This window comes from Taudactylus pleione, unplaced genomic scaffold (genome assembly GCF_031769625.1).
Source record: "Taudactylus pleione unplaced genomic scaffold, aTauple2 ptg000040l, whole genome shotgun sequence".
NCBI classification, from domain to species: domain Eukaryota; kingdom Metazoa; phylum Chordata; class Amphibia; order Anura; family Myobatrachidae; genus Taudactylus; species Taudactylus pleione.
The window spans coordinates 15,576,254-15,592,978 of NW_028284442.1; the positions used below are offsets into that span (position 1 = coordinate 15,576,254).

The window sequence follows — 16,725 nt, forward strand, 5'->3', positions numbered from 1 at the left end:
CCCTAACAGTGCATGTTTTCCACATCTCCTAGTTGGTGCACAGGTTTATTTATTACTGGCTGACACATTTTAAAAGATCCACAGTTGGTGCTAATCATTTCATTTGTGATACTGAGAAGAAAATGCAGCACTAGTAACATTCTATTATATTACTATTTCTATTGTGGTCATGGTGTGTGCTGGGGAGGGGGGTTTCCAGGCAGGCGGACCCCCCCCCGCGTTTGCCTATGTGCCTGACACCCCCTCATCCCTTCCTAAGACTTCCTAAGGCACCATAGAGGAGACAATGACCTTTAAGCCTCTTGTAATGGAGATGTCAGAGTTTTCTCTTCCAATTTAGCTATTGGATAACTTCTGAATCCACATAATTCGTGTAAAAGAGCCCTCCTTCTCCATTGTCTTCTGTTACACTTTATGAGGTAAATTTACGAAAGTGACAGTTTTCAGAAGTGAGTTTTAAAAGTGATGTTACCCATAGCAACCAATCAGTTTCTAGCTATTATCTTCTAGAAGGTGCTAGTTAAATGTTAAGTAGAATCTGATTGATTGCTATGGGCAACATCAGTTTTAAAACTCACTTCTAAAAACTCTCACTTTAGTGAGAGTTTAAACATCAGATAACAGAATATAAATGATTGCCATAATCCATTCACCAGAATTTCCCACCTTATCACAACAATATATTAACACATATAATTTAACAATGAATAACAGAGCTTTTTACTACCTCTGTAACAGTAAAACTTAAAAGGTTACATTTACTGTACTTACACAATGAGAACATGTCTCTTGCTACTGGGGAGAAAGGTTGTCCCATGCAGTATAAATATGTTCTAAAATATACTCATTACCCACATCTCCTTACACATGGGAACAAATGAGGCTCAAAGAATAAAAAATACTCAGAGTCCTAACATATTTTTATGTCATGTTGGAAATGGTTATGTAATGGATAGTGGATAGGTTTAGGTAAGTGGGCCAGTGTTCAGATGCATCAGGCTGCCTGTGGACTTGGGGGCAGCCACACCTGCCTACCTCTAACGTTTATGTACAATGTTCAGGCTGACACGTGACGAGATAAGGAGTCAACATGAATTTATTATGGAGACTGAGCTACACACCTGCAATGGAAGGCTAGTGTAAATGGGACACAGTAGGGATTCAGCCAGTGCAACTAGCTAAGCCTATTTTGTGGTAATTTAATTATACCATTCTCAAGCTATATATCTGTCTCCACATTATTTATTTTACCTTGATCAAAGGATACAAAACAGCAAATTAAAGAGTAGAATACCAGTGTGAATTTAGTGCAAGTCAAAGATATGTTGATTGTGATCTCTTTCAAGTACTGCAGAATGTAAATGGTACATTGTATAACAAAACAAATTAAAATAGTGTATAAACATTTTGCCTATCTGGGTATTTGATTAAACAGTGTCTTTCATGTGCTTCTCTTATAGCCAAACTTGGTAAGCTTATTGGAAGCAGACTTAACACTACCTTGCATACAATCTCACATTCTGACAAGGACAGGAAAGGCTGAGTCCTCAGCTATGCTACCTCACACACAGTGTATTAATGTTGTTAAGGCAACTCTCTTTGCAAAATGGCAATATTTTATTTAGCCCTTGTACAGTCCAAGAAAACATGTCAAAACAATCTAATGCAAAAAAACCCCAAAAAACACAATGACTTAAGAATGAACTACATTCTTTTTACTGGTTTTATTTTAACCTTGCAGTCAAAGAAATCATACCATATTATCAGTAGGATCAACATAATTACACAATGAACATTTTCCACAAAAGTAAATGACAAAGTTACTGTACTGAATAAAAACTATTTTGTAACCATGATCAGCCGTGCATTGGAACCCTTCATTAAATGGAAACTTTTTAAATAAATGTTGTCTTAATTATATGACATTTAATGAAATTCTGGTTTAAATAACTGCTGCCTTTCTCCTGAAGCAATAAGAGTAATAAGGTATAAACAGGTATATACTACATACTCTCCTAATTTGCACTTGTGTCCTTTTATGATCTCAATGGCATTTTTTATATCTACTCTTTCATTTAGTAAAACATTGATTTCTACCTAAGCATTATTCTGGTGTCATAATGGAAATGACTTTTAAATGACTTCTTTTTACATACATATCTTTAAAAAAACAATAGTAGTTTTTGTTTTATAATTAAAATGTTAACTAGACTGTCTCCAAATAATTATATGTTTCTTTTGAATTATAAGTCCTGAATGGTTTCATTAATTGTACTTTTACTGAGAGATATTCTATTGCATTTTAAAGAAGCACTAAGTAAACATGACAGACTCATTCCAACCAAACTGAAAAATTCTACAGTACATTATGCAAAATATTATTAACCAGGGTATGGACAGTTCATTTAACTCTACTGGTCCCCCATGTCAGCTGCAGTCCAGCGAGAGTGTCAGTGTCAGGGACTGCGTTGGAAGACCAAATTCCACTGACATTGGTGGCGACGTACCATCGGACTTTCTGAGCAACCATAGGATTGCTCTAATGTCCGACAGTGAGGCTGATTTCTGTGACTATTTGCACACTGCAACAGATTACAGCTAAGTCAGTGGGCATCTCAGTATGCTAATGTGGCATTAGCAAAAATTTGCTGTAGAGGCTGCAACAAAAGTCACAGCCACTACTGCATTAGCGTCCACCTCTGAAGCACGCCCAGTGAGTTGGTGAACAAGAAGTGAAGATACCATTGCTGAACTGTGGTAGACATCAAGGAACCCACCAGATTGGGTGGAATGCCATAACTCAGGTAAGCAATATAATCATGGCCGGCTCCAGGAGTAGCCGCACCCTGTGCAGCCTTGGAAGCAGTTGCCCTCTAATTACCATAGTTCACGCCCTCTAAATTATGTTATTTAGGGGTGTGCCCGCATGGCATGTCTCCCGTGTAATGTCAGGCTGGGGGCGAGCCCAGCTCTCCGTCACTAGCTGTGCATCTCCCAGCCCTTTCCCTGCACTGAATGGATGCTGCGCTCATTCTAACCCTGTCAGGATGCCGGCATCAGGATTTTGACCACTGGGATCCCGAGCGCTGACATCCCATACCCATCCCCAATGGGAGACCTTGGAGAAAGAGTACAATCAAATATAATTGAAATCTTTTAATTTATATTTGTTAAAAAAGTGTGCTTAGTAGTAAGGGTTACTGTCACAAGTGGCACTTACACAAGTTCAGCAACATTATCTACAATGCCGAACTTCTGAGAATTGTCTTGTGTGGCACTCCTGTACTCTTTCCCATCCGGTCTAGTTTTGATGGCTTACCTGCCATTATGGATTCCAGCGGTTTAGCACCATTGCATGCAAGTGCACCCAGAGACTCTGCCAATGAACTGGGTGTCTGGTCTCATGGGTATGTGTGCCATTCCTGCCTTTTAATACCTTGCCTGAAGGACATCATCAGACTCCAGTCTACTTAAGAACATCTTCCCCAGCCTATGGTGCTTAGTTATTGTCTAGTGTTTCTTGTGTCTGGCTTGTGTACACTGGATTACACTCTCATAATTATTATTACTACCAGTTATTCATATATATTCATATTCTGCAGCACTTTACAGAGAATATTTGGCCATTCACATCAGTCCCTGCCCCAGTGGAGCTATTAATCTATTTTCCCTGCCACATGCTCACACACATACACACTAGGGCTAATTTTTGTTGGGAGCCAATTAACCTACCAGTATACTTTTGGAAAGTGGGAAGAAGCCCATGGAAGCACAGGGAGAATATACATATACAAACAGCTAGGGTTGTAGCGAGAATCAAACCCACGACCTCAGTGATGTGAGGAAGCAACGCTAACCATTACACCATCTGTGCTGCCAATAATGGAGGGGTAGGTTTTGAGAAAATGCTTGAACTATTGAAAGTTGGGGGAAAAGTCTGTTAAGGCAATGTAGGGAGCTCCATAAGAGGGGAGCAGCAAAGAAGTCTTGGAAGTGGGAGATGGTTATTAGAGAAGAGTAAAGGCATATATCAGTTATAGTGTAGATCTAAAAGGGTGAGTATCTTATGATAAGATCAGAGATACAGTATATTAAGGGGAAGTGTTGGTTATTGCTTGGAGTCTGGAGGTTATGGGTAGCCAGTGTAGGCATTAAGTGGTTTAGCAAACTGGCAAGAGAACAAAATCAGTCATTATTTATGACAGATTAAAGTGAGTATACAGACATGAGGAACATGACCAGAAATTAGTTTGTTGTGGTAGTCAAACCAGGACGTAATGAGAAAAAGGTGTTATATCCGTACTCGGCTGGTGGAGTCTAGACTGAATAATTGGAATGGTTGCTGATTTGTTCACCTGTTGTGATGATGTCAGCCTGTGGATTGGCCTGGCCGACTGTGATTGGTTTGCCAGCAGTTTTAATCAGACGCTGGCTCTTTGGCCTGTGTAGGTTGTTCTGTTCTGGCTAAGTCTTCCACAGGATTCCATGTCTTGCCTGGTCTCTAGTTCTAGCTGTTTGTAAGCTGCCTAGGAAGGATTGCTGGCTTCTTCATCTGCTAAGTATCCTGGATAAATTCTATTACATATTATTGCTAGCAGATGTACACCTGGCTAATATTCGACTCTGGATAATCCATGTGTTTTGAAATGTCTTAAGCTGCAGTTGCTGTATATCTAAAGAAATTACTGAGTTTTGCAATTACTCTCATGTTTAATGTAGTGAACATATAACTACATATCCTCTTGTTAGCTGCATAATTATAGTAACTAAATGGAAAACTTGTTTGTTACTAGCTTGCAGTGACGTTAACTGCAGAATAGTAGTTTGGTAATCACTCTTTAGGTGTGCTATTGGTATTACTACATGAGGATTCTGGTAATCACTTAGTAGGAGTGCTATTTCTATTGCTACATCAATTAGCTTTAGAGTCGACAGACTTCTTCTGTTTAGTTTGGGAAGCTAAGCATTAAGACTTGGGTTTATTCCTGGATGGGAGACCTCCTGAGAATCTTAGTGTAATTCCCTATATGAGTTCTTAGAGTGTCACATTCGTATGTTTATATTTTGATACCTGTGCTTCCTGCACTGTTATTACTTTAAGGCCCTGATTCAGAGCCGGACGCTCTGACAGAGCGCTCGCTCTGAATCAGGGCTGTCCTTCTCTTTTTATAGAGCGGCCTCCTGGTCGCTCGCATAGCTGTGGGTGACCACCCACAACTATAGCAAGCGGCCAGGAAGATGGTCACGATGGTCAAGACCATCGCGACCATCGGGCTTGCGATGAGACCCTTGTGGTAGGGTCTTGTTTCCGCAAGCCCAAGAGTGCTTTTGGCTCTGATAGAGCCAAAATCACTCCCACTGACATCACTTGTGATGTCAGTGGGGCCGGCCCTAGACGGTAGGTGTTCCCATGGGAACGCCTCCGTCTGGGCAGCCACGATCTGGCCCGCCCTCCAAAGGGGGCGTGCTGTCACACAACATCGACAGTATGCCCCCTTTGTAGCGAGATCCGGAGCGACGGCTTGCCCGTCGGTATCCGGGTCTCGCACATGCGCACGACGGAGCCGCCTCCGTCATGCACATGTGCACTGGGCCAACATCGACCCGCTTGCGAGCGCTCAGCGCTCATGAGTGGGTCTGAATCAGGCCCTAAGTGCAAAGTCCAGGCGGCAGCTGAGTACCTACGAACAAGTGTGTGTTTCGGGAAAGGGGGTTGTTATTGGTGATGGCCACTTTATTTAGGTTTTAACAGTGCAGGAGTGCATAAGGTACCATAACAAAAGGATAAGGGCGACGTCCTAAATGAGAAAGCGGCATATACTGGCAATGTTTTGTAGGAGGAGATGAAAGGACAATGGGGGTCATTCAGACCCGGTCGCAAGCGTTGATAGCTCGCAAAAAGGTCGATGTTCCCCCACTGGGCATGCGCACGACCCTAGGGGTCTCGCACCAAAGGGGGCGAGCTGTCGATGGTGAGTGACAGCTCGCCCCATTTGGGAGGCGGGCAGGGGGCGTGGCCGGCCAAACGGAGGCATTCCCGAAGGGACTGGCACATGAGCACAAGCAGAGTCCACAGTCCCAGTGACTGTTTAATGGATCTGTCAGACTCTGGGACTAGTGCATTCACACAAACACCTGCTTCTAAGGACTGCATTGGCTACAGCTTCTAGAAGCCGGGTATGGGTGTCAGAAAAACGAAGGAGTGGCTTACTATTGTAAGTGCGCTCTCTGTTAATCGCGGTCCAGACAGGCAGTCCCAAGGGGAGAAATCACCTTCCCCTGGGACTGCCTCTCCTGTGTGTGATTGCCAAGTAGTACTTACAATAGGTAGTCACTGCCAGTGAAGCCAGTGCACCGACTCATTGGCTCAATGGAGGTAGCACCATTGCGTGCACCATCGACACTTGCACCAGCCATATGGCAGAGGCAGTGTCTCCACCTTCACATTGCCTCTGTGGCTGCATCTCTGAGTATGAAAATACAGCCGCTTTCACTGACACACCTGTGACAGTCCCATAACATGCGCACAATTTTTTTTGCATTAATTTTATCACACCTTCCAGTCACCACCTAGGAAAGCCCATGATTTTCCCTCACCATTTCTGATACCTGCGGTCCCATAATCAACAGAACATTTGTATGTAAAGTCTACCCTGGCGCATGCACCATAGGGTTTTCATAATATATTGCGCATGCACAGCAGCAAATAATGACAACTATGTGAACATCGGCATTGCATGCACTTAGCATGCACCTCTGAATCAGGCCCTGAGCCCACACACACAGTAGGACCTGATTCAGAGTTGTACGCTGTACACACAGCAGCTGCCTCTTTGTAAATATGCTAATGCCACAGAGGCGTCTAGTGTAAATAGACACCTGCTGCAAGCTTCTGTAATCTGCTGCTGAGTTCGAGGACACAGAATCAGATCAACTGCGAAAACATCACCGATGTTATGCAGGATGTCCTCACTCAGGGCCAGGAATTCTGTGTCGGAAGATGCAGATCCTGGCCTCAGCACACCTTGAAAATGGGGCCTACACATCCCTGTTTTTATGATCACTGGCCATCTCCACCCATTCCCCACCCCGAAATGGCCACAGCATGTCAATCATGCTGCAGCATAAGGTGGACTGCGACAGCCATCACAGTCAGTGACAGGTACATTGGCTGTACAGATTTTGAGCAGACGTGGTTCATTTAACATTGGGTTTATGTACAAATGTGAAACAGGACCATTATATGGGAGGGACAAGCGGAGTGTGTTAGTGTGCAAGCAAACTGCTTGAGTGGTGCCACTTGAGGGTCCCCTATCTGATGGTCACTAGAAAAGTACCTTTCCCAGACAAATTAAGACAAATTAAAGCTGAAGACAAAGCTTAAAAAGTGCTATCCTCACAGTGCATTGCGTAACCTTTGATCTGTCTCTGATCTTGCTGGAGCTTGATTCAGAGGTGGACGCAAATCCCAGTCTCTGGGATTTGTATTAAGACAGCCACTAGCGGCATCCCATGTCTGCCCTGCATGCATTGGGCATCGCATGTTCTGAGCAGCCATATGTTCACTCAGAATGTCCATATCAAGTAAGCAACCGAAGCCTTAACCACTGCAAAGTCACAGTTGAAGGCACAGACATGTCCCCCAAAATGGGTGTGATATGCCCGCATCTGAGTAGTCCCTCCCTACCATTACCTCCCACAAAAGTTCCCTGATAGTCAATCACTCTGTGTCCTCACTGTGACTGCCGTCAGTAATGAAACTTGGTGCATGTGCAGTACAAAAATAGTCTCTCAACACTGCAAACATCAGTACTGCTAGAACTAAATTGAGAAGTCCTAGAAATGTGCATTTATGAAACAAACCCACTACAGAAAGCAATGCAAACGTGAATGTGATGGAGAGCATAAGACGGGAATCTGTGCCTCTCAGAGAAGCATGTACAGTACTGTAGGTAGAGGCTCCAGTGACATGAAATAACAGCTGAAGCTTTCATTCCAATGACTCTAATACAGAAAATGCTCTATTACAGAGAAAATTCTCTCACCGACCAAGGGCCTGAATTAGAGATGGACGCAATGGCAATATTTTCGCAGAAGGAGCGATTGTTTGCTATGGCGCATATGCGAACACTACACTACACATGCGCAGCGATTGCATTGTGATCACTCTCGTACATAGGAGTCACTCTCACAGTGAGTGACAGGTAGTCAGCGTTTGGGGCTGGTAACGGAGGGTGATGTGGTTATAAAAGTACTGGCATGTCTGACCATTTAAATGCCATTTCTTGGGCGTGCATAAATTAGCCATTGATAAATTGTTTGGAGTATGAAAGTTCTCTGCATGTCATAAGAGCTGAAGTGTTTGCGGCTGGTCAGACTTAACTTACATGCAGCGTGACTGGCCGATGTGTGTCGATAGTACCGATGATTGCGCTGTCAGACAGATAGGAGAAGGCAGCAGAGGGCGTCCCTATGCTCGGATATGCTTTGGAAAGCATTAGCATATTTTAGCAACTGCGATCCATGAGAGTATGCAGTTGCGATTACATTAGCGTAAATCTCTGAATCAGGCCCCAAGTTCACAACTGACGCAGAAAGTATCTGTTGGGAGCATCAGTGTTCTCCATTAGGCCACTCTGAATACAAGGGGTTTTGATATTTAGGGGTAGATGTACTAAGCACTGGAAAGTAATAAATTATAGATTGATAAACTACCAGCCACTCAGCTCCTAACTGTCATGTTATAGGCTGTTTTTGAAAAATTACAGGAGCTGACTGGTTGGTAGTTTATCACTTTCCAGAGCTTAGTACATCTGCCCCATGATGTCACTGGAGTTTTTGTAACTCTAGTGGGTAACCTAATAAACCGATCTGCAATTAGGTTTACTGGTTTCTGCAAAATGTCCTTTAACTCATCCTCCCTTTCATCTGCACATAATGTAAATATTTTTCATGCTTTCATTTCTGTTTGTTGCCAGTTAAATTATAACGTAACCTCAGAGCTTTTATCAGCAGAAAGTGGGAGAGGAAACTCCAGTTTTAAAGATGGAAACTGTAACTTCAGCACAAAGGAAGGAAGGGTGGCATACTCAAATGCAGACAGAGATGTAACCTTAATAGGTTGTGTTTGTTGCTATTGTGGAAACCTTGCAAGAAACTGTCAAGACAAAGTTTAAACAGTATTACAAATGAAGCCATTTGCTTTGTGTCCAGAACTGTAAGTACAGATTTGGCACAGAGGTATGTGTAGGTCACTAGCAATTCTGTATTTTACTAATGCTTCTGATATGTATTGCCTTCCTCTGCAAAGTTATATTTCAGCTAGCCAAATATGCAATTCCATATTACCTACAGTATAAATCTGATGGGTAACCCACTTACTCATGGTTTCTTAGATATAGGACACATATAAGATACTAATGTAACTTGAAGGTTGTTCACTTTGCATCAATCTAGTACTATAATGTCAAACTGCTATACTTATCTTAATATCAACAATCAACTAGTACAGTATACTGTCTATGCAATGCTATAATTAAATACTTAATTTTAATTATATTATAATACACTTCTTTTTTTTAGATTGTACATCTGAAATGTGCCTGAATTCTTGCTTTAATGGCAAATGTTGAACAATGTTGCCTCTGAATGAATGACATTCTGTCTTAATTATTCAGACAGCATTAAAATTCATAGTTCAAGGCAAAACTAAGATTGTTCTTTTGATCTTTCTTATCCTGATAAATTTTTAACACTTCTTGTTCATGTAACCATCATATATCAAAGAGACACTGGAAATGGATCTCTCCAGTATTAATGTTCTGTGGCTGGAGCCAGCACGTTTGGCTTCAGAGGAAGGAGTGTCACTAAGGAAGAGATGGTGTGCTTGTTGCTAAGCAATTAAGACATACAATACAATATATTACAACACAGTACAATGCTTCAAAGCATTTGTAGTATCATATTTCATGCCAGTGTTACATATGATACATGTGGATAGATAGATAGATAGATATAAATCAATCCCACTGGTTGTTTTTGAAGTGACATGACACTCATTAAACACTCTTTTAATAAAAATAAAAAGAGTGTTATTTTTTAAATTAATTAAAAACAATTATCATACTCAATCACTTTTTACTTTTGCTGGGTACACACTTGTCAAAATATCATTTGTTTGATCAACGAACGATATATCATGAGTGCATTGACGGGTGTCTACACCCGATATGTCTGTGAACTACATCGTTCACAGACATATCAGGTCGGCCCTGCAGCACAGCTGATGATGATATATATCTTGCTGTGTGTACCGGCCACTCGCCAGACCACACCGTATACTCTCCTCAGGGACCACCGACACTAACATCGCAATGGGGAAGGCACATTTAAATGCCCGCCCAGTTTGGATGTCAGGCCAAACTTATCGAGCGGCCAATTGGTAAGTGTGTATAGCTTACAAATCGGCTGCTCGGACTACGGTCATCGTCTAAGTGTGTACCCAACATTATTAGTACTTTATATGTGTATGGAAAAATTCTAGAGCACAATGCCCATTTTTAAACAATTATAATGTTAGAACACAAATAAATATAGCAAAAATAAGTGCAATGTTAAAAAAATAAACTTTTTTCCGGGTACACTCCCTTAGTGTATGTGGCTGCTGTCTTTTAATGATCTGACAGGTGGTTAGATGAAGAATTCTGTGGAGGACATAAAAAGACAGGTGTCTAATAGTGTTAAATATTTTGTAATTGAAATGTAAAATAAATGATTACAAATGTTTGCATATCAAAGGTAATGGTAAAAATAAACTAATCTTTTCAAATCTTTCTGTTGTAGAAACCTCAATAGTAGACCATCTGAATATAAAGAAGACAATAGAAACACCAATAGTGTGATATTCAATAGAACTGCGTACCAAAGAGTAGGTGAATGTCAGCTTTTCAGTGTTTGTCCCTTTAGAGATTCTTAGGTCTGGTAACTATGTAATAGTACTCAAGAAAAAGGAAAATACTTACTCTGGTTTGAAACACAAAATGTTTTTTAGGTGCACATGTGACAGCAGCCTATGGAACAGAAACCTAAAAGTGATTCCCCATACCTCAAGATAATACACATATAGAAAAAATGGAAACATTCACACTGGCGCTTTTTCACAAATAAGATCAAGGAAAGTCACATTCCTTTTGGATGTGATGTTCAACGTCCTTCTCCTCCTTTCAATGGTCAATCCCATCAAAATAATGTTATGGTCACCGGAGTGACCTCTAGAGTCACACAAGTGAAGTTTTCAATCCCCCCGTCATTCCCTTACAGCTATACATGCTTACCGTTACTTAGGTTGCTGCCTGGTCTTATGCTCAGGACAGTAGATGCTTACACAGTAGTTCAGGTGATTGCAAGGAGTGTGTGCGGCGACACGACTCCAGGAATGTATGAAGTGGCAAGGCCGCAGCAGAGGTAGCAGTACTGAGGTGACAATAAAACAGCAAGGCCATGGGCAAAGGTAGTATCTAACATAGGCACAAGAAGTCTGCATGGTCTGGTGACATTCCGATAGGAACACAGATAAAACCAGGGTTTATACATGAGGTATAAACTATAACTAGCGGGGAGGAGCTGGCCTGGTTGCCTTATAAAAGAAAGGCTCACCAATAGCATGAGAACAAAAAAATTACTAAATAGGATTCAGCTGCACATCCATCCAGCAGGGCTATCAGAGGGAAGCAGCCCCAGCAGTCCCTGCGGCCGCCCGGCATCCTGGTCTTCCAGCAACTGCTGGCGCCACCCCAGCCTGCCATCCCCATTGCCTGGAGACCAGCGAGACCACCGGATCCCACTGTCATAAGACGCACTGACCCGGCTGCCCGACAACAACCGGGACCCGAGAAGGAGACAAGCCGCATCAATGGCTTGTGACACCAAGGGGTGTTTTTCAATGGATGAGTGTTTTTCGATCCAGTTAACCCCTTTAATACCCCGGACAACAAATCCAATGGGATCGGCACACCTGCTAACTAAACATGATCGACTAACTAGCTCTTTCTCTATCAGTCCAGTACACACTGCGGTGAACTGACTCTAACTGCCCCTCCTGTAGCCTATTGCTTACCCTCCCTCTAGTGCCTAACCCAACCATCCCCTCCTGTAGCCTATTGCTTAACCTCCATCTAGTGCCTAACCCTCCCCTCCTGTAGCCTATTGCTTCCCCTTCCCCTAATGCCTAACCCTAACCCTCCCCTCCTGTAGCCCATTGCTTACCCTTCCCCTAGTTCCTAACCCTAACTCTGCCCTCCTGTAGCCTATCGCTTCCCCTTCCCCTAGTGCCTAATCCTAACCCTGCCCTCCTGTAACCTATTGCTTACCCTACCATAGTGCCTAACCATAACCCTCCCCTCCTGTAGCCTATCACTTCCCCTTCCCCTAGTGCCTAACCCTAACTCTTCCCTCTTGTAGCCTCCTATCACTTCCCATTCCCCTAGTGCCTAATCCTAACCCTGCCCTCCTGTAACTTATCGCTTACCCTACCATAGTGCCTAACCATAACCCTCCCCTCCTGTAGCCTTCGCTTACCCTACCATAGTGCCTAACCATAACCCTCCCCTCCTGTAGCCTATCGCTTACCCTGCCATAGTGCCTAACCATAACCCTCCCCTCCTGTAACCTATCGCTTACCCTGCCATAGTGCCTAACCATAACCCTCCCCTCGTGTAGCCTATCGCTTACCCTGCCATAGTGCCTAACCATAACCCTTCCTTCCTGTAGCCTGTCACTTCCCCTTTCCCTAGTGCCTAACCCTAACTCTCCCCTCCTGTAGCCTATCACTTCCCCTTCCCCTAGTGCCTAATCCTAGCCCTGCCCTCCTGTAACCTATCACTTACCCTACCATAGTGCCTAACTATAACCCTCCCCTTGTGTAGCCTATCGCTTACCCTACCATAGTGCCTAACCATAACCCTCCCCTCCTGTAGCCTATCGCTTACCCTACCATAGTGCCTAACCATAACCCTCCCCTCCTGTAGCCTATTGCTTACCCTGCCATAGTGCCTAACCATAACCCTCCCCTCCTGTAACCTATCGCTTACCCTGCCATAGTGCCTAACCCTAACCCTCCCCTCCTGTAGCCTATCGCTTCCCTTCCCCTAGTGCCTAACCCTAACCCTCCCCTCCTGTAGCCTATTGCTTCCCCTTCCCCTAGTGCCTAATCCTAACCCTGCCCTCCTGTAACCTATCACTTACCCTACCATAGTGCCTAACCATAACCCTCCCCTCCTGTAGCCTATCGCTTACCCTGCCATAGTGCCTAACCATAACCCTTCCTTCCTGTAGCCTGTTGCTTCCCCTTTCCCTAGTGCCTAACCCTAACTCTCCCCTCCTGTAGCCTATCACTTCCCCTTCCCCTAGTGCCTAATCCTAACCCTGCCCTCCTGTAACCTATCGCTTACCCTACCATAGTGCCTAACCATAACCCTCCCCTTGTGTAGCCTATCGCTTACCCTACCATAGTGCCTAACCATAACCCTCCCCTCCTGTAGCCTATTGCTTACCCTGCCATAGTGCCTAACCATAACCCTCCCCTCCTGTAACCTATCGCTTACCCTGCCATAGTGCCTAACCCTAACCCTCCCCTCCTGTAGCCTATCGCTTCCCTTCCCCTAGTGCCTAACCCTAACCCTCCCCTCCTGTAGCCTATTGCTTCCCCTTCCCCTAGTGCCTAATCCTAACCCTGCCCTTCTGTAACCTATCCCTTACCCTACCATAGTGCCTAACCATAACCCTCCCCTCCTGTAACCTATCGCTTACCCTGCCATAGTGCCTAACCCTAACCCTCCCCTCCTATAGCCTATCGCTTCTCCTTCCCCTAGTGCCTAACCCTAACCCTCCCCTCCTGTAGCCTATTGCTTCCGCTTCCCCTAGTGCCTAATCCTAACCCTGCCCTCCTGTAACCTATTACTTACCCTACCATAGTGCCTAACCATAACCCTCCCCTCCTGTAGCCTAACCTTAAACCTCATGTCAGACTGTTCAGAATGTTGACATTGTGAACATGTCATCATTCAGCAGTGACAACATCACAACTGCATATTATGACAACATCACCAGGCAGCCCTTAAAATGAGGCATTACAGGACTTGCTGGAAGCTCTAATGTGCGGGGCATTGTTTTTGCCGGCCCTAATTCCTTAGGCACTCCAGCCCTGTGCTGAGTGGCCTAGGGCTGGTTGACATTATGTCATTGGGACTCCACGCCAAGTGTCTTTCTGCTATGGTGTCACAACCCCTGACTGGTAAAACCTAGTACTGGTCAGTGAAAAATTAAGTGTGCCCCACTACCTTTGTTCTCCTGATATTTTCACTACTAACTGAAGCTTAAGGGCCGAGGCCTAGTTTTTAATTGGAGAAGGGGGTGGGGGACCCATGTCATATTTTTTCACCATATTAACAAAATTTTAATACAGAATACTGCCCTGATCCTCGGGATCTGTGCAGCGCTTGTAAACAACAGTGGATTTGCGGTGGGATAGGTACTTAAAACCCGCTGGGTATCGACAGTGTTTTCAAAGCACAGTCAGTTTTAAAATGACAGCAAACCCACTGCTTAGTAACTTTATTCCCCGGGTCTTCAGTAATTCATCATTTTGAGTAAATTGTTGCCAGGGTGGACAAGACATAGTAATGCATATGCTAGGCCTGAACAGGAAAGTACTAAAAAAAAATTAATTTCATTTAGAATGGAATTCACATTTCAATTACAAAATATTTATTATAACTTTAAGGAAATAAGCTTCTACTTGCGAAAGACAGAAACGCCCTTTCTCTGGAAAAAAATGTGTGTTCTCACTGGTGATAGGACTTCTCTTTTTTTAACAAACAGATGATTGCTATCCCTGATTATTGCTGGAGACCATATAGCTTTTCCCAGGGCTCTCTGGCAAAGACTTCCCCATGCAAACCCTGCGAGTGCTATTTAACAAGGACAATGGTAGTACAAATAGAGAACATTGATAGCAGAAACTAAGGGCAGGAAACATTGTTTTATTATTGAAATAAAGCATTTTTCCTATTTGAAATACATTAAAATAATATTATCTATCTATCTATCTATCTATCTATCTATCTATCTATCTATCTATCTATCTATCTATCTATCTATTCATATATCCAAGTTTGGGATTGCACTGCACTTGCCATGTGTGAACCATTACTTAGCTTATACTGGGCAGGATTTACCAAAACTTGAGAGAGATAAAGTGGAGAAGTTGCCCAAAGAAAGTAAAGTTAGGTACACACTAGAAGATGTGTGTACCCAGCGACAGTAGATGCGTCGGCACAATATATCGTGCGGTCCACATACACTGCACGATGTGGTGTATGACCGCCCACTATATCTTTCCCCTGCCGCATCCTGAAGCATGGTTTCGGCCACTGGATGTTCTGATCTGTGTGCATGCACAGCAGATCAGAAGATTCAACGAACGACATACGGGAGCTCGCAATCACTCAAACTCACACTGAGCGATGTGGCCGATATATATCGATCCAATCCGAATCGCAGCGATATATTTTTCCTGATATATTGCTTAGTGCAGAGGTTCCCAAACGCGGCCCTCAAGGCACCCTAACAATCCAGGTTTTAAGGATATCTATGATTGACCACAGGTGACTTAATTAGTACCTCAGTCAGTTTCATTTAACCACCTGTGCTCAACCTTAGATAGCTCTAAAACCTGAACTGTTGGAGAGCCTTGAGGATCACATTTGGGAACCTCTAGCTTAGTATGAATGCACCTTAACAGCTTCTAACTGATATTTCTAAGACTGTGTTGAGCTGGGTACACATTACACAATGTGTGTACCTGGCCAACCTACAATGCAAAAACCAACATATCATGCAGTTCTTTGCACAATCTGGTGAATGAACGCACAATATGTCATTCACCATCCGCATCAACAACTATGGGGTTCATTCATCAAATTGACAGATTGAGCAGCATGTATGCTCGATCTGTCGATGCAATGATCGACCCCGCGGGAGTGCACATGGTTGCTCATACTGGGCATGTACGATATCCTATGCTATATATTTATTACCCTATAAACCTGTCAAAAACTGCTTTCTAAATTTCACTAATTTATAAAGCAATGACCTATATACACTGAAAAAAGTTCCATATATATATATATATATATATATATATATAGCCAGCATAATCCAGCGGCACTCTGAGACTTGTAATAATCGTGAATCAAGCAAACTCTTTAATGTTAAAGTTTATATATATATATATATATATATATATATAATCAGTAGTACATTGTAATCGCAAAAATTGGGTTATTATACCTTCTTTATGTACTTTTCTAATATTGATAATTTGGATACATTTATTTTTGTCTATTTTACCCCTTCCTCATATTCTTGTCAAAACTCCATCTAAATGAATAAACAAATATGCACTTTGAATGGTTTTTAATGTAATTATACACAAATAATTACTTGATGTGGATTATTACATGAACATGTAACTCTTTCATAGATGCAGGTAGATTTCACTATAAATGTGATACAACACAATTTAAATAGTAGATGTAGACGCAGGTCATTTTACCGATTCCGGGTGACCGGCACCTGGCATCCCGATCGAAGTGATGCCGGGCGCCGCATCACTTTGTTTAGGGTTCCCGGGGGGGGACTTAGGGTTAGACACCCCCCTGGGAGGTT

The 16,725-nt window shown here is 43.1% G+C and overlaps 1 long non-coding RNA gene across 5 annotated transcripts in view; it reads right to left on the reverse strand.

Moving 5' to 3' along the window:
* The window catches only part of LOC148538372 (uncharacterized), a 392,934-nt gene that overhangs the window by 147,454 nt on the left and 228,755 nt on the right, over window positions 1-16,725 (reverse strand). The gene's annotated exons all lie outside the window — the stretch shown is intronic.